This window comes from Aptenodytes patagonicus, chromosome 1 (assembly GCF_965638725.1).
Source record: "Aptenodytes patagonicus chromosome 1, bAptPat1.pri.cur, whole genome shotgun sequence".
NCBI lineage: Eukaryota > Metazoa > Chordata > Aves > Sphenisciformes > Spheniscidae > Aptenodytes > Aptenodytes patagonicus.
Window position 1 is genome coordinate 67,481,659 of NC_134949.1, and position 19,675 is coordinate 67,501,333.

At 40.7% G+C, this 19,675-nt stretch overlaps 1 protein-coding gene across 5 annotated transcripts in view; it reads right to left on the reverse strand.

The window, feature by feature from the left end:
- FGD4 (FYVE, RhoGEF and PH domain containing 4) overlaps positions 1–19,675 on the reverse strand; it is a 112,241-nt gene that overhangs the window by 48,884 nt on the left and 43,682 nt on the right. The window contains exon 1 of one of the 5 annotated variants that reach the window (XM_076340571.1): positions 19,619–19,634. The exons of the other annotated variants lie outside the window; for them this stretch is intronic. The gene's annotated coding sequence lies outside the window, so the exon portion shown is untranslated. Of the gene's footprint in view, positions 1–19,618; positions 19,635–19,675 lie in introns of those variants that run through there. 5 annotated transcript variants of the gene reach the window in all.

The window sequence follows — 19,675 nt, forward strand, 5'->3', positions numbered from 1 at the left end:
GTTGATACTGTAACCAAAGTCAGCTACCCTGCCATTACTGTCTCATTTCCACACCAGGTAACTTCAGGTAGTTCCTCCCTCCTCGTCAGCACAGCCTTCTGCCAGCGCCATGACACAATATGACAACTTCCCGCTCAAGAACTGCTTCTCACATGGCCGTGTTTCACAAAGTCAGGGGAGCGCCCTGACTGCGTACTTCAACCTCTTCCCTGTCGCGATCACGGGAACATCGGTGAGCCCTCTATCCGAGGGTCACTTCCTCCCCTCCCCACCCCACGCGCTCTTCACAGCTTCCTATGCGTTTGACGAAGGAAGGGGTTGAGCAAGGTGGTGTGGCTTTCTTGAGTGCCTACTGCATTAATAGCCATTTTGATTATGAACCCTACCATGAGAAAAGATGAACAGGACGCACCTCCGCCAAGTTTTCCCCAAACTATTTTTCCCTTTTAGTTTTCCGTGCAAAGCTGTGTGAGGTGGGCAATGTCCCCTCAACTACTATTTTACTTAACACCAAAATTTTCTCACTGAGTTTTTAATTGATACCAGCATATTTTGCACAGATGGCAGTCGTAATTTTCTAAATGTCCTGAGCTCCTATTTACTAAATAAGACACCCCATTTGTATAAGCAGACTCACCGATCACAGAAGAATCACTTGTCTGAGCAAGGACTGTGGCACCGAGCCCTAAATGTTCCTTTCGCTTTATTTGTCAAGTCTTAAGATGATTTATTTTCTTCCTGTTATCACATATAAGATAACCAGCATGACACCGTGTTGGGCAGCACAGTCTAACTTCATATTAAGGAGAGCACCTGCACTACTGGGGTCATGTGAGGAGAAAATGCCACTGATTGTATCTCATACAAACCACTGGAATGATTCAAGATTATATATTAACATGTAAGTACTATGCAAGTGCAGTGATTACTCAAACAGTGACAAAAAGACTTTCTATAACTGATAAGCCATTATGAAATAACAGTGTATTTAGATTTTTAGACAAATACTAACAGGTTTTTAAAAAAAAAAAAAGATAAATTTGATCTCACTACAAATTTCACCATTTTGCTCAGTATACACTGCTTCAGTGTACTGACAAGTCAGTCACTGACATACTCATCTTCTACTCTGTCCAGTTATCTGTGCCGTTATTTCATATTCACCTCAACTTAGAGCTATTTTAGAAAATATGCATATGCTTTGAGACATGAAATCAGCTACTTCTGTTGATAAAAGGACTGCTAAGAGAAAGCATTTTTAGAAACAGGATGCTAAAAAAAAAAAAAAACAAAACACCACACCTCCAAACAAACCCCACAGACCCAAAGGGGGGGGGGGGGAATCTAATTACAGAAGGTTGAAACTGTAACTGATCTATTATTTCAGAAGATCTGAGCAGAAGTTGTATAAATATATACACTGACAGCATTCAAGTAATTTAAAAATATAAATACATAATATAATATACCCAAAATGCAGAACAGCCAAAGATCCAAACAGAAGTCAATTATTCAATACAAGCCAATAAAATTATCACTGATAGATGGAAACTGCTTTCCACATCCAGCTGCTGAGGCAGTATGTGTGTCCGGACAGCATCTGAAAACCCGCAGCCAGCTGTCACAGACACGAGTTGTTCCACCCACTTCCCTCCCTCCTCCCGGCTGCCTGCTCCCGCCACTTTCAGTGCATCGCTGCTGGCATGCGTTTAGCCCCAGGATGCAGTCCGGGAAAGTTAAGCCACCAGAAATGCAACACCGCCAAAAAAAAGCAGCCAGCTTCATGCATTCGTTCACCTTAGATGCACTGGAGCTCGGGCAAAGATGCAAATTCAGTGATGGGGAAAGGATGACAAGACTCCCTTTCCAGAAGCAAGTAGCCACTAGATAATGTTAATTCTGTTGAATCGCATCTCAACGGGGTTGAAGCAAACAGTAGGGAAGGAAAAGAAAAAATAAATCAAGAAACTATTCTCTAAAAATGCGTGGCTTGAGATTTAAAGTAATATGCCCTAATTAAAGAACAGGCTGCAGGGTATTAACTGCACAATAGCATCGCAACAGGCTACCAGGCACTACTCCCTGTTATGTGAAAGATTACAAGTAAATATAAAATTATGAACTTGATAAAGAACAAAGCGTGGGTGAAGAGGAACACGCAGTTGCTCGTCCCTTACAGCAGCACGAGCGGTGCAGCTGTGCGGCACTCCGGCTGCTCGGAGTGGCAAATGGCTTTCCCCAAGCCAGGGGCAGGCAGCCTGCTGTCAGGCTCCCCAAGCACTTCAGTCTCCCTGCCAAGTAATTAACAACCATCATCTACGAAACACAGAAAAACAAGCAGCTCCCTGGGAATGCTCACTGCACCAAAACAGAAACATAAAGAACCCAAAGCTGGACACTTCACAAGAATTCTAGTGCTTCCTGCTTTTGACCTGGTTGGAAAAAAAGAGTAAGAATAGCCACAAAAAGCCTGGTTTAAGTACATTTAGGGCCTTCCTGTGAAGTTACTGAAGAAGGACCTTCCTTGTCCAGTCCCTTTAAAGCCTGCCATAATCATGCTAGCTTTTACATTGTCTCTTGTCCATAAGGAACAAGACAGAGATCACCATTTCACACTAACTCATCGATTCATAATCATCCTTATGGAAGGAAGTCAGATACAAGTTGCCTGGAGTCCAAATGGGGAGAAAATTCCTTCGCCCTAAATTGCCAGAGATGACCACTGTTCGTGCTGTCCACAGAATTCACTCCAGATTAACAGACCTGCACATCAGTACAGTTGGCTCTTGAACGTTACACAGATTGAAACAGCTTTACATTTTACGCTATGAACTGGCCGAGAGATACAAATTCAGAACAATTCTATTGTTTAGTACTCTCTCCTCTCTTTTCCAGACCCCCATTTAAAATATACTTTTTTAAAAAGAAAAAAAAACAACAAAAAAACCCCATAACTGTATGACGAATTTAAAGTGTCATTTCATAAAACAACTTAAGGTGGAGAATTAAAATAATTTTTGATGCAGACTTGGATGAATATTTACCATACTGTTCCAAAAAGCTTAATAGTCATATGAATATTTATCTTTGAGTGTGCAAATGGATAGGAAATGCTTTTTTTTTTAAAAAAAAAGTCATGCAATGCAAAAATACATTAAATCCAACAACATTTCAGGAAGAGAAATAATTTTGTAATAGCTCAAGTTGTGTCCAGCACATCTGAAGGATGTGCAACCTTTCACTTCTCAAACATTCTGAAAATGAAAATGTTTGAAGGTCCCAGGACAGATCAAAAAAGGCTGCTCAAACCCAAACCACAGCTACCCCCGACAGTGAGACAGCCCCCCACCAAGAAGAGAAAGTTTTGTCCCCTCCATCCCTTCTTCACATGCCCGTAGCTCCCACTGCTTATTTCTTACCAGCTCTGACACTCGTTGGGTTTCTCTCTAGGCCAGCGTAACCCCTGCAGCCAGCAAGCAAGTGGACGCTGGTTTTATCACAGGAGTTTTGTGCTGTGCGAGCGAGCTGAATTGGCTTGTGGATGAGACCAAAAGTCTGGGAAAGCCCCAGGGAGGGACTAGGCAGCCTTTTGGCAGCAACTGCCCACTGGATCACTGGAGCTGTTCACAGAACTGCAGTCCAACAAAATGTTGCTCACGCCTATGCAGTATTTACTGTTTTCCTTAGAGCCTCAGTTTTTGGCATCAGAAGAAAGAGTACCAAAATACTCATTAAAAAAAGCTGATGGCTTGCATGTTGGGGAAGGTTTTCCAAAACACAGAGCAAATAAAATTTATGAAATTACTCTTAAAATAAAACATTTGTTTAAGGCTAAACATTTAATTTCTTTTATAATACAAGGTTTGACAATACTCAAATCCCTCTACACCTTACATGACCTAACCCAGCTGTTGTCCCTCCTTCTTTTTTTTTCCTTCTGTATTTTTTTTTTTTTTTTGGGTTATAGGTCATGGTTGTAAGGGCTTTTTCACAAGCAAGCAAGAGCAGTCACAATATGTTAAATATTTTATGGCAATCTAAAGGAAAAATTGTGTTTCCTAACTACCCACCCTTCTCAAGGTCAAGCATTGCCTGTCAAACTGCAAGGAACACACAAGGCCCTAAATTTCCAAACTCTTAATGTTAAAGGAATTTAATCCTTTTGTTTTATATTAATTATAAACCCAGGGCAGGGCGGGGAGAGATAGGGAAGAGGAGCATTCCATAACTGTTTTGAATTTTTAGTAAAGACTCAACAAATTCACTGGGATTACAAGCATTGACGTAAACCATTAGACTGTCTCTGTTTATACAGCACCTACCACATAAAAGACTAACATGAGACCTGGGGTGCTGCAGTCACAAAGAAAAGTGTACTGATGGTACTAATGAAAACACTTAACTCTGCTGACTTCTGGGTCACAGTATCATTGAACTTTTCAAAATGACATTGCTTGAAATCAGTTTTTCCGTGATGCTTTCACCCTATAGGGACTACTACTAAAAAAAAAAAACCCAAACCAAAACCAAACAAAAAACTATAAAGTTCCATTCTTCAAAAACATCAAAACTCCAGAAAAGGTACATTCTATGTTTTCCGTATTTATTATGGGCCTTTAGTACTTGGAAAAACTGCTTTGCTTAGGCACCTGGACACACTCTCAATTGCACATTGTGATAGCAATGAATAAACTGCCATGTGAACTTATGCCTTCCTATAGGCGCTGTCCCATCAGCTGTGCTGTTCCCCTCTCACCTAGTCCCAGCAGTCAGCACTGGAAGGATTTCTTTCCATTTCGGACTGGAGGCAGCCAGCACTTCAGCAAGCGACTCTCTGCTTCTCTCAGATACTATTTAGGAGTGTCCAGGGACATTTGTCCACTCGATTTCAAACCCACACAGACAGGAACTACTTACTGTCACCTTTTCTATGTGTACTGTCTATATCCAGAGGTCTCTTACACCATTCTGAGAAGGTGATGTTAGGAGGTACCTATATACCATTCCACAGGCTGGTAGAAGCTCACCCCACCCCTTCTTACCCTTCAAGCCAGGTATTTGCACCATAGTCCACTCCTGCATTAACTGCTTTCATACAGCTAACTGGAGTCTGGGAAATACACTGCCTGGAAAATACCATGATAGTATAACCTATGTCACCTTAAAGCACATACAAATATATTTGTACTTAACATATTTATCTCTCAAAAAATCAAAGATCACAGCTTCACCAATATATTTGACATTCAGACTGCCACTGTTATATGTAAGTATACTGTAGGCCTCTGCAAACTGAAATAACCTAAAGTAAGCCAAAGGGCAAGACGGAAGATGAGTTGTAATACTGAAAATAGTAGTTATGGCACCACACTGAGCTTCCTGAAAATCTGTAAGGGTTTAATGTTACATTTACAGGAAAAGAACATGCTTTACAGATCCTAGAAAATAGCTCTTAAGAGCTAAATCAGTGGGGAAAAAAAAAGTCTCCTACATCCACATGTAGATTCTTCTCAAGATACAGAAAAATGACACAAAGAGTGGGAGGAAAGGTGTGATTCCCATTCTTTTGGTTGATTATCAAAAGCTAGAGGGAGAAGGGCAATTTCAAACTTATAAAACATAAAACAGATAAGGAGCCAACAGAAAGATTTTAAAACAAGTATTCTTTGTACCCAAGAAAAATCAGATGCCCACAAGTACTGAGATCAGGAGAGCTGGGGTAGAGCTATTTGCATGCATCTACTCCAAGCTTCTCTAGCAAATCTCTCAAACTCACTCAGCAAGTGACTCCCTTCCCTCTATTTAGTCTCAGACTGCTTTCCAGAGGGAGACCAGCATTCTGAACCCAAACCTTCCACAGATCTGTTTCATCTATCTCTCTGTGGAAAACTTCATTCAGAATATTTACTTTCTTATATTAAGCTGTTAGGGTTGGGTAAGCCTTTTAATTTAACTTACCCTAAGCTGAACTTTTCTCAGAACTGAAAAACGCACTCACCTACAAGTAAAGCAGTATTTTCAATAGTATTCTTAAAAATTCAGTTACAAGCATATTTGCAATGGAAAAAATCCAAACCTTTCACTGCATGATGCAATAAAAGAAAACATTCTTTAATGTACAGAATTGGCTTCCAGAATTAAATGTACCACAAGCATCAGTTAAATGGATTATTACAACATTATACGTGAAAAGCTGAGCATAAGTCCGAAGTGTACACCTACTTCCTAAAACAATGACAGCGATAATTCTTAGAGCCAATGCTGACTTATAGAAGTGTCCTATAGAAACCTTTCAGCTATAAACAGAGCTCGATGAATCTGGTAAATAAGCCAGGAACAGAAACCACTTATAAACATCACAAAACTGATTTGCTTTTAAGGAAGTCTCGTGCTGGTGAAAGCAGCAGCAAAACGAGCCAAAAGCAGCAGAGGTCTCGGTGTGGCAGATGTATCAGGCAAGCAGTTCAAGAGACTGCAAGCTCATTTACTGAGAATAGGAGGAGAAAGCCACCAGAGCATTCCAGCTGTATTGCATCACAAGGCAGCTGGATGTTCACCGGTGTATTTGCTTCAAACTAGAAAGTTTAACTCTTGGTGTCTCTGGACCCAAATACGCCCCAAGTCTTGAAGAAATTAAGGTTTAACAGAAGCATCCCATTCAGTCTTACCTGGTTCAGAAGACATTGTTTATAAATATATTCCAGTACCACCGCACGAGGAATCGATTTTGCAACGGTAATAACCCTATGACAGGCTCACATATATCCTATTTACAAGACCTATAAGCTGCCAGAAAGGACTTCTCATCAGATGTTCAGTATATGCCGACAGTTTACATGCTGGGTCTTTCAACTACACCATGCTCCGCCCTCTTTGAAGGCAAGCCTGTTTTGAGAGGAAAAACGTAAGTATGCAAACCAGTCCGCTTCGAGAAGAGAGTGAAGTCTGTTCACTATTAAAGAGGAAAAACAAAGAAATCAGCTTATGTAACCTAAAAACTGCTGGAGAAAGGAGGAGGAGGAGGAGGAAGAGGAGGAGGAGGGACTACTGTAAGTTGTTTTGTCTAATGCCTCAGCTACTATGAAAGTTTTGTCACTATTAATTGCATTGCTCTTTGAAATTAAAGCAGTATCACGGTTAAAGGACAAGTTAGTACATTTCTCTGGTTGGTACTTTGTTCTCCCTTTATACTGCACGATGCTCATTTCTAATAATCTTTTTCATTGCATAATCTGTATTTAAATTCATGCCTAGAATGAAGTAAATACAACACGCAGGATACCAGAGCAGTGACCAAAAAAGTCTCATTAAAGAACTGTCGTGAAAACATTAGCTTATTTGGCACAGATTAAAATTCACTAGAGTAATTTAAAATCAATTTTTAAATGGCATAAACTAGATATTGTGCTCCAGGGTAGAATACAAAGATATTAGAGTGAATTCTGAACTGTGAAAAATGCACATTTTTAAAAAGCAAAAGGATTAACTGAAAAGAGAAGTTACTGCAAGTAACTTTCTTTTATTGTTCACAGCTCTCACACCATGTGATCCCCGGCTGGCACACTTTCATCCCAGCAGGAGAAAGAAACTGGGATTTAAAATCCAGCCCTGTCAGTTCGGGTAATATGAATCAGAATATAGCAGCCAGCTTGTCATTCGCTGCAGCTGAGGTCATCTTCAACCACTGTGTTGGTCCAAACCACAGCTCCCTACAGCCCCTTCCACCACCGGCCGCTGGTATATCCTCACATTCAAGGCTACATACAAGCACGCCACTGCAGAGCTGCTTTGAAGGAGAAGCACCAAGGGTTACAGGGTATACACTTGCAAAACAATCCATTGTTATGAATATCTGTTTTTCACTGAGCAGACAGCTCTCTGGAATAGGGAAGCTAATTATTTCCTCTCTATTACAGATGTTGAACAGAGGGGGTTTTGCCAAAAAACAGTAAAAACAACTATTTTCCTCCAGTTGTTTCAAAACTTTGGTGCATTTTTCTTCTTGAAATGAGCAGATGCAAGTTCCACACATATGGATTTGAGATCTAAATGGAACCCAATTTTAGCACTTTGATCAAGATTTGCATGTGTTGTTTTTGTTTTGAGCATTTATTTTTAAACTGTTGCGCTAGGAAGTTGCAATTCCCAATCCCTGATACTCCTAGCAAGTAATCCCAGGCTCCTTAAAGATGCATACAAATTTTATTCACCCAGGTCATCAACGCATCATTAAAACAAAAAATAACAGTAACTGAGTTTCATAACCAGACTAAGAGAACTCCAATGCATAGGTTACATTCCTGTTTTGAATTTCACCTCCAAGACTTCAAAGCTCGCCCCCTTGCTTGGGCTTCCACATGAAGTACATCTACAACAGAACACCTTCTCTCTCCAGAAAAGCCTTTGCAGAGAGAAGATAAATTTTCTGCTCAGTTTCCCATATTTGAAACAAACCATTTTCCCCACCAGCCTGGTTTGTCCACCTGCCAGTGACGCTTTGTCAGCCTTTCTTCAGCCTGATGTACTCTTCCTAACCCAGAAAAACCACTGATAATGCCTGTCATACAAGTGTGTGACAGATTTTAAATTCAGGTGGGATCAACAACAAAATTTTCAATTTTCACACAAGCAACATAGTAGGTTAGAAAACTGTAAGACAAATCGCTGCAAAATAATACAAGAAGCGATTGGTTCAGATAAGCAGCTACATAAATGCTCGTTGCTGACCATCATAAGCAAAGAGAAGGGGTCACACAAGGAAAAGCAGGGGCCGGATGGGAAATCAAGTCTCCCTTTTGGGGAAACGTATATAATAACTGTTACAAACTTTGTAATATGACACGTGTGGGAGGGATGACATCTGAGCTACCAGACTCTGCTCTCCGTCCGTCCCTGCCACAGGGGACAAGGCAGAGAAGAGGCGAAAAGTCAGAGCTCTGACCAGCCCCAAAAGGTCCACCTTGGGCCGCGCAAGCAACCCCCCGCCTCGCAACAGCCCACGGAGAGTAACTGCAGCTCTGCTACCGCTCAAGGGGAGAGAAGGAATCTTACAAGCCTGAAGGAAACTGTAGATTTTATTTTATTTCATTTCCAGAAGGAGCAATATTAAAACAAGTATAAAGACGTCTCCAAAGCCCAACTTCAAAACACATGCTTAAGTCCTCCGCTTTAAAAAAAAAAAAAAAAAAAAAGGTAAAAGAGTAATTGTTTTATCTCTATTTGATTAGCTAACAGATAAGGGGATTTGGGAGAGACTAAAACTGATACAATCGGGACATCTCATTAACCTATTCCCCTGGTTTCACGTGAGTTTTATACCTAACTTTGCTTACTCTAAGAGCAGAAATGTACAAAGTACAAACTGCACAATAAAGCTATATTGGCAAGTATTAGTTGAAACCTCATCAACAAGAGGTACAGCTATGTCTTACCTGTCACCAGAACACGCCTGTGAACGTTAATGGAAAGTTAATTAAAAAATAAAGTTAGTTTTATTAAATTTATCTAAAAAGCAGATGAAGAGGCATGGAGAACAACTAGTTAAATAAAACATTCTCATTAGTGGGTAATTAAAATTGTACTACTAAGATGAGTAGTCGCTGTCATTTAGTATGAATAAGATAGCTATTCAAACTAAAACCAGCATGTTCTTGGTCTAGAGACTTGCATAGCAGCCTAGTTAAGTTTTATGAAACTAAGTTATCTCAAAGTAAAATTATTGGCTTATCATATGACTTCATCACTCCAGTAATTAAAAGTTTTTATAAATGTCTTGCAGTAAGTATGTGGCACTTACTTTGCTCTCCACAGCCATGCACTTTTCAAACTAGACATCACAAGCTTTCTCTCCAGTACTTTCCCTGTTTTGCAGATAAGGGGACTCAAATTACGTACTTGACTCATTTGAATATACTTAATGTGATGAAGCTGGAGTTGAGAAGGAAGTCACATGAGTACAAGTACTGTTTGGAAACCTGGAAAGCTGAACTAAGTATTACAGAGCTACATGGGCGGCACGCCACACTGACACACACCCCTGAAAACAAATTAGCTCATGTGACAGTGAATCACAGCCCAGCATTCAGTATGGCTGTCTTCAGCTGGCTCCTCGTTGCTGCAGACTCACTTCAGGCACAAAGTGTTTGAAGAGGTTTGCTGAGGATGCTGCATCAGGACATGATACGAAGTTTCCGCAAGGCATTGATAGAGAAAGAGTGATTTTTGTCCCATCCAAAGGATCAGTAACCCACGTGTCGCCCTAGCACAGAATGCAGCATGAGCACTTCTGAATTTCAATATATCAGTGCTCTGCACTGAAAGCAACCCCCAACTTTTTTTTCCCTGTGAGAGATCTTTAGACATCTCAATGAGTCCAAGAGAGACGTAAAACCACAATAACTAAAAAGGCACCTTCCACAGGGCTCCCATAAAGTAGGTCTTGTTGACTCACACTGTTATCTACCCCTCCCCCTTTCTCCTGTACACCCCGTACTTCAGAAGCACAGCAGTTTGGTCCTGGGCAAAAATGAAAGCATGCTTTGCCCTTATCCCAAAATAGTTTCTGAGGTGTTGTTAAAAGCCTCTCTGAAAAGCCCAGCAGTAGTCTGCAGAGGGGTTCAATTTGGCTCCCAGCTATTCTTAGGGCAATGGGATTAGCTACTGAGACACCACACACCCTTGTCCCAAACTGACCTCCACTTCCGTCAGACCTTTCATATGCTGCCCTTTTCATGATTCTTGGGATAGTCTAAAATCAGTAACAAGTGATTTTATGAAGAAGGCTAGATATAAACCATACCTTAAAAAAAAAAAAAAATCCAAAGCACACAGCTTGCTAAATACTATTCACTGTAGTTTTGAACAGATACTTCTGTAACCAGGCAAAAAAAAAAAAAAGCCTGAAAATTCACTTGGGGTGCAGGCACACAACACAAAGGACACCTTCGGAACTGCAAATATGCAGAAACATACACTGGCCTAGGTCAAAATTTGGGAGAAAGATGCACTGCTCCAGGCATGCTAAACAGAGGGTGACCATCCGCCCCTCCTACCTGCACCATCTTGCTGTACTGAAGCAATGACTATCCCCTACTTCCTTTCTGAGCACCGTGCAAGAGCTCAAGCGAGGCCTACCACTGGTGCTTTGTGGTTTCTTTTGATCGTAATGGGGTACACGATGGGGGCTTCCTGCCTCTGATCACTATGGGCAGGTAGCAAAACTGCAGAGCCTAAACGTGGCACCAAAGTAAACTGCTTAAAAAGTCAAGTAGCCAACTACCAAGAGCTACAAGTGAGGGAAACTACCACATGGATGTTCAGGAGTTTCCCCTCTCTGCCAAGGAAGAGGAGATGAAGCCTACAAGGATGTGGTTAATGTTAGATTTGCATTTCAGTTTAATGTTTCTACTACCAAGATGAACATATTCCACTCCCATCATTTCCCCCTTGAAGCTATATCACGTTCCTCCCTCACAAAAATGTCCAGCACATGATAAGCCAATGCAATCTAGCAGGCAAAGCAAACTGTTTTGTTCCAGGTGAGCAAGCTGAATCAGTGTTTTGCACAATGTGACAAGCTCCAGGAGGTGCATGGTGGAGAACACAGCGCAGCATAGCTCAGCACAGAGGGGAGGGACATGATGGCCCTTCCCAATGCCAGGCTGTCACGTTAACTCAGCTCCGACATCTCATCCAGGGACAGCAATGGGGGTCAGCCCGAGGACTGCAGAGGTTAATGATGACTGAACGCAGTAGCTGTGAAGCATTGACAAGGACCCTTGAATGGGTACACGAAGAATGAAATTCATGCGTGGTTGCCCAAGATCCTCAGGAGAGACAAGGCAAGAGAGTCCACGTGCAGCCCAAGAGCTCCCTTACGCCAAGCCAGTGGCCAGCTGCTGACAAAGGAACATCCTGCTCTTCCTCTCCTTGCACTGGGTCTTGTCCGGCACCGCAGCAAGCCAGTTCAGCTCACTAATCTGCCAGAAACTTATTCATTTTCTTTTGGACTGTTCTGTTAACTTAGCAGGCTGAGGTGGCCCACGGGGTCAGATGAGCATCAGTGTCAACAGAAGGAGAAAGTGGGAGAGAAGAACAAAATCCATCCAGGAAGCAGACCGCATTATGTGCTGTTTTGTTAAGCTGCATCCTTCAAGCTTTGCCACACAGGCACGTGAGGAAGGAAAAAACAGCCGTATGACAACTCAAGATTTGCAGGTACATAATGAATAAAAAGATGGGGAAAAATTTCTAGATCAAGCAAATGACCTACAGAAACAAGTGACCACCAGGAAAAGGAGGGAGGAGGAAAAGTCCAGACAGAAGTGGGCTGGGCAGGGACAGAGTTTAGGGATGGGTATTCAGGACTGCTGCAACAAGGAAAAGTAACAATAGCACCTTAAAAAGATGGGTAACTAGCCCCCAACAAGGTGAGAAACGCTATGGGAGACTCTGGATTTGCAGCCCAAACAGAAACAAGTTTGTTGTAAAGACACTTTCCCTCCCAGTTCTGAAATCAAACGCTCTTCCATCACTCCCTCCCCTAGCTCTCCTGGTTCACTTGCAAGGAACCGGATTTAAGACAAGCAGTCTCAAAGCAGGTGTGATGAACAACTACCATGCCATAGTTAGAAAGTAAATAGTATTTTTCCATCTTTTTTTTTTTTCTTTTCTTCCAGCTCAGCTGTATCACGTGCCCCAAAGGGAAAGCCTGTGGCTGCACAAAAACCCAAAGGACACGCAATAGAAGTTCTTAGGGGAAAAGCCTGCCTTTTTGTCCTATGTTTGTACAGCATTTGTCATTGTAGCATCTTCATGTCTGCAATTTAGTCCAAGCAAAAAAGTAATACAAGCAACTACAAAACTCTCCAAACAAGTAATTAAATAGTTGTAGTTCTACAACTATATTAAAGATCATTGAGCGCCGTGTCATTGACATCTATTAGCATTTACAAAAGGAGTGCTTTTGCTATGGCAACTGTATGTTTTACACTAACCATATAAAGCTGTTTTTCTGTAGCTTAAAGTATTTCCCATACTTAAAAAAAATAATCCAGGAATCTGTTGTTCATTTTTCAATTAATCTTCTCTAGCAAAGAAAGATCAGCAATTGTTAAAGGATTTTTGGGTTTAGATGTGGGAAGTGGTCAAAGGCTTTGCCTTTATCAACTGGGTTTGATTTGCCAATTCCCCTGTTTAAAAAAAAAGTCTTAACAGTTCACTACTTCTTATACCTCCCTGGTTTTTATATATATATATAAAAAAAACAAAATTGAGAGAAAGTTTCATGTTATGATTTAGGTAAGATGAAATTACTATTTATAGTGCTATCCATTCTATTACACTAACACACAGTTAGCAAATAAATACAAAGAGAAGACCCTCCGGCCCTGCAGTTCTGCCTTTTCTCAGGTCATCTTCATTGCTTTCTCCTTCCCAAGCCTTCCCCCTTGAGAAGGCTGCTTCTTCAGGCCTTCTGCCTCCACCACAGCTGCTGCCTCTACCCCAGCGACGGTATTACCTCCAACGGTGATGTTCCCGCTTGCCACTGTGCTCCCCTGCCAGCCAGGAGAGCTAGCCTGCCAGCTAGACCAGCAGAGCCGGGTGGTGCTAGGCCAAGAGGGCAGCTCTGGTGCCCCACCAGTTGGGGACCATGTTGTAGCTGTTACCACAGAAACCCATACCCTTCTTTAAGGAAGGGTGGAAAAAAGGGAAGAGGAAAAAGCTTGTGACCTACCCTAACAGTGTTGTGCCGCCCATCTTTATTCACCTTCACAGATTAAACATAATGCTCATTTAATATCTTTGCAAAACAGCTTAAGAGCAGAGAGTCTCATTTTCCAGTTAATTTTGCTTTTGGTCACACACACACAAAGCACACACATACCCCTCAAAAAAAACAAAACCAAAAAAAACTCACAACTCAAGCCGGGAAGACCACCACACAGCATTTTCCTTTGATTCAGCAGTACAGTGAAAGGCTAAATCCACAACTTAAAAATTACCCCTGCACGTTAGAAATCCAAACAGTACAAAGCCTCATAAGTGAAACAGGTCAGAATGCAGTGACAGTGATTTTGCTTCCATATAAAAAACAAGTTTGGGCAGTGATAGATACTAAAAATAAAGTACAAATTATTCTTAGTTTGAGTTAATGAAAAACAGCATGGAAGATTCACAATGAACACTAGAGTAGAATACATCAGCATATTTCTGGAGTAGATAACGTGTAAACTGTGGTCAGGAAAAAAAAAAATTAAAAAAATAATTCAATCAAATATTCTGTGTCTAAAAAGAAGCAGTAACAAATGTTTGGGTAACCTACAGTAGAAGGCAGCAAACACACAATGATTTTCCCTCAATCCCCATGGCTTCCAGCATCAGTAGTTTAGGGATCACCCGCGTCAGCAGATGCATTCATGCAACCGTATTTTGCCAGCTGCTGGAAGCCATATTCACCATGAATTTGTTCAGTCTCTTCCTGAATCACATTTCTATTTCTTGCACAGAATATGTGACAGTATAGGCATTTTCAATCTATTCTACCTTAACTCTGACTCCATGCTTTTTCTGGAGAAGAGAAACTTCATGGCACAACACATTTGCCCTTCCCCTTCCACCTTTCTTTGTCCTCCCTGTTACATTACAGAAAGCATCAGATTAACTTTCTCCAGAACACGTCAGTTCCTAAAAATCATAGAACCATAGAATGGTTTGGGTGGGAAGGGACCTTTAAAGATCATCCAGTCCAACCCCACTGCCATGGGCAGGGACATCTTTCACTAGATCAGGTCTCAGGACAAAAAATTCCACTATCTGTTCATGACTATTTTCTTCTGCCTCAAATATATAAACAGTTTTAGTCTCCTGGCTAAAGATCAGAGACAGTTGTGACTGTTTTACGTAGTGAAGTTGTGCTGATAGTTAAACACAGCCTTCACAGAGACCACATCAGCACTAATGAAACTATAGTTTCCTTTAAATTATTGCTATCCACACTCCAGACGGTAATAGCTTTTCATCATTTATTTTAACACAAAAGCAATCAATAAGCTTTCCCCCACAGTTCTTTTGCTGCTGTCTATGAACTCTAAAAACCTAGAATCAGAGAAGATGCCAGCTATAAAACAGATACAGTCAAGTTTCATTGTTGTCTTTCTTATGGAAAGAGATTCTAAAATGCCACCCCGTTTTGAGATAAACAGGATTAAAGCAGTTTCAGCGATCTACAAAGAAAATCTTAATCCATCAAAACACAACGAACAGACTACAATATCAAAGAACTAAGTAGATCATGTTGGATTGAGCAGCTTTTTCCTCTCGTCATGACTACGTCCTGTGCATTGTTTTGCACTGAAAATGTCTAATATCAGATTGCAGGAATATCACACTTCTGGTAGCTTCGTGGATCATTCACAGAAGCTGAGGACGTCCCACAGAAGACACACACACAAAAAAAGAAACCCTACCAACTTAAGTTCTAATCCTGCGTTAAGCAGCAATCAAAAAAAGCATTCTACAGTTTTCAGAATTTTTCAACAGTAGAAAAATTTTTGAATATTCTCAGTCAAACCAGAGAAACATCAGCAATAAGACAAGCCTGGAAAATTTAAGTCAATTGTTTAGAAAGATTGTATTTTACAATCAGTAAAAATCAGCTTTATAAACACATACACACAAAAAATGCAAGCAGTAATTATCCTGTTATGGCAGAAACCAGGCCACAGCTTGCAGAACAAGTGGTAAAATGGCGAAAAATTAGTGGGCAGGGTGCTTTAGCTACAGTGTTCTAGACTAAGTTTTTAAAAAGAGCATTTACCCAAAATAACAGGATGCTAGCAGACAACAGAGGCGTGCGGCATTGCCGACTTTACTAAGGGCAAACAGTGCTCACACTGCTAACTGTGAATATTTCATCATATTAGATTTTAACTGCTGTGTTTCAATTCTTCGGTAAAGCTCTAATTCCACCACTAAGTCTTCCAAGTCTTCCATTTTATTTTGGCTTATAGCAGCTATCTTTAAGAGTTTGTTTGTAGCAGCTTCCACAGTTAAAACTGACTTACACAAAGAAATCTTGACAAGCCAAGGGACAAAAACACTTGCCAGTTGCATTACAGTGGGTGGCCAAGTTATAACAGCAACACAGGGCTCCAAGCAATGTCATGAACAAGAGCTACCGAAGAGAAGAGTCTAAAAATTAGTCATGGAAACTGCCTTGGCACATAGAGCTGCCAGAGAACTATTACAGCTGTAAAGAAAAGTGGCACAAGATCTTTAAAGAAAGGTTATGTAAGATTACCTGTTGCCTATGACCCCTTTTGATATTTTAAGGAGCTTAACAACAGGTATACAATACTTGACCATGTTGAACGCAAGTAAAAATAGTATTAAATTATTTATTCTAGGTAATAGATCTCGGTCTCAATGTAACTGCTGTAAGCATGATATGGGAAGCCATCAAACTATTTTGAATTACAGAAAAGACGCTTCATGCTTTCATTCATCTTCCTGAGCATCAGTGACCTCCTTAAGAAAGGGAAGAGGGGAAAAAAAATTAAAATATATTAACTCATGTAGGAAATGGGACAGGACTGTAGGAACACACAAGAGATGCTGGGACTGAGAAGGAGATACTAGGAAGAAAAATTCCAAGTGAGAAGTTCAGGTTGTGCCCTGCAGGAATAACTTGTTATTTCAGAAATATATATTCAGAAAGAATCAACTTGTTCTTTCAAGTAATATTACAAACTCTTGAGCTAATTTTCCCTCTACTACTCAAACAGCAGCTATGTTCGACACCACTCCAGGGCATACACCACACCACCCATGGCATTACTCAATGCCTGCAAAACAAAACCTTTAACTGTAGAAGAGACCGGAATTCAGATCTTCTGAAGCCTCAATCCCCAGTTCATGAGCCTTTGCTAAAAAGGCTTGCACAGTAATTTGTTCCAATCTTGGCTATCAAATCTAAACCAGATACTCAAAACTATAACCACAACACTACTTAATTGGGCAGCTGACATGGATTACATTTTTTTTTTTTCTTCAAGAAGTGTTACTACAAGTATAAGTGGAACAGACAAATTGCAACACTGTTTAGTACCAGGGTTAGCTGCATCTATACAACTTTCATGAAGGTAAAGTGCTTCTGTGGTGGTAGGAAAACCACAGCATCGAAGTACAGTCCAAAGGATACACAAGCCAGCAGATGTCTACATATAGTCAAGAAAAAGCATAAAAAACCTGCAATGAAGGATCCTCCAAAGATCAGCAGTTGGAAAAGCACTTCTACTAGCCATCTGTCAGGACTAGAAGACTATTCTTCCCTCTGTTTCAAAATCTGGCTGCTTTGGGTACCCTTTCCTCTGAAGCACTGGAGACTGGTTGTGGCTATTGAGTCCAGGTAAGAATCATGCTGCTAGTAGAGTTCATTTCTCAAGTGCCTGCTTAAGTTTTCTGCTAATAGGAATCTCATGACATTGGCAATGACTTCAATCTTTCTTGCTCAGTTTCTGAAGCATAGTGTAATGTTGGCTTTTGGTCATTTACTACAGTTTAAAGTTTTGTTTCAAGTTTGTTTCCCATAGCCAGTAACAGTCTGTGATTCTCACTGTGCCAGAAGAAAAGTCTATTTAACATCAAAATGAGACCTAAGTCATATGGCTGCCTGTGACTGAAGGGGGAGGGGGAAAAACCCCTGCAAAACCCCCTCAATGACTAAATGGCTCCTTCCAGTCCTGAGCTCCACATTCCCAAATGTACTCAAGTACTCACTTTGCTCAGATATTAATCAAAAAGTAAACAATTCCCATGTCTCTGTCAGTCCAAGTAGTATCTTTATACTTAAAAATGAACAGCTAATTATGGCATATAGTAAGAGCAACTGGATGAACTGAAAAAAAACCAAAAAACCCTTAGAAATAACCTGAGAACCACTTCAAGATATTCTGTTGCTGGCGTGCAGTCATTTATCCCCACCCTGCTCTTCTCCCAACTGTGACCAAGGATTCTGGGAGGAATGTTTTCTGAAATCATCTGCAGAACAGCTCTGAGACTTCAGGTTCTTCAACCTCAACAAGGAAGGACGACAGTACTTCTGTACTAAATGCAAGCCCCTCTGGAAAAGACTAAAAAAACCTGCCACAATTCATAGACTTATCATTAATCTGCACATTGCAAGTCCCTCACATTTAGTTCCTCATAGTCTCACTGCACCGGTTTAGTACGGTGATCTGCTTTAGAACAAATTCAACAAATTTGATGTTTTCTAAAATCTGGTACAGCAATTTCTAGCATTGTGAAAAAAGTGTTAATGCCTGCATTTTGTCCCCACCCATACAAAGCATAAAAGACGCACGCAATTTTACATGACTAAGGCCCGGCGAACAGACCAACAGCAGCAGTGCCTGTGTCAGCAGGTTTATCCTCCCACATCCAGCATCCCGAGGACTCCATTATTTCATGGGAGCTGCAAAGAGAACAGTTTGTAAACAGGCACCAGGACTTTCCAAAACAGTTGGCCCTTCAGAGGGAGCTGCAGGCTTTAACCTTGAAATAGCCATGCTGCTACAAGGAGACAGTACAGCGCCTGGGCTTTTTTGTTTGTTTGTTTTAATGTTCAGAATACATGAGTAAACAGCAGAAAAAAAGTGCATTGAAAACTAAGCATGTTTAAAATCTCCACCAAGTAGCAGCCGGAACACAATGTATAAATAAATCCAAGTCATGTCAAACAGCATTCCACAGTCATGTGTCAAGTGAAAAGCAGAAAGACTTGTCTGTTTGAAGAAAACAATTGTGATCGTTTATATGCAAGCCAGCTTCCTATATATTGACTCAGGATTTTACCGTTTAATGACAAGTTTCCTGAAAGCTCAGTATGTACAGACATTATAAACAAGATTATGATGAGCCCACTGTATACTAGGTTGTATTTCTAGACACTATTTAGTTAGGATTTCATTCAAAATATCTTTTTTTGTGAGATGATGTGTCTAAATTGAGCTTACCCTCTTTAAAAAAAAAAAAAAAAAATCACTACTCAGTACGACCCATCACCTCTGCTGGCCCCCAAAGCCTGTATTTTAGAATAAATCTCCTTCAAGAGATCATGTAGCAGATTACACTGACCCTCATTTGTTTGCGTTAAGTATAAACATCAGAGCCACTTGCAATAATTTACCACAGATTAAAAAAAAAAAAAATTAATATCAGACAGACATTTAACAGTTCCTCTGTTACATGGAAATGGGATGTCTACTATGAAAGGCCAAATGCTCAAATGGATTAAAGAGTGTCCAGCCTTTAAATCCTGCATTCACAAATCAACACTGACCTAGTGACCTAAAGTAAAATTTAGTAAGAAAAAAAAAGTATTCAGCAGCCACATATAGACCATTCAAGAAGGAAATAAAAAAATTGTTTGCTCAGGATTATTTGGACATTTACACAGCGCTCATCAGAGAATATAAGAAGCTGGAGAATGCCAAATGTAAAGTCCCCTATTTATCCTTGAAACAGGTTTAGCACAGGCAGCGGAAAAGCAAGCTTCTCAGCACACCAGCAGCTAGCAATCAGGAGAAATCACCTCCGGAAGGGGTATACAAACCATTACCTTTACGTCGATGTGATCGTTGCTGTCTGTGAAGACTTGCCAATGAGACAGTAATTC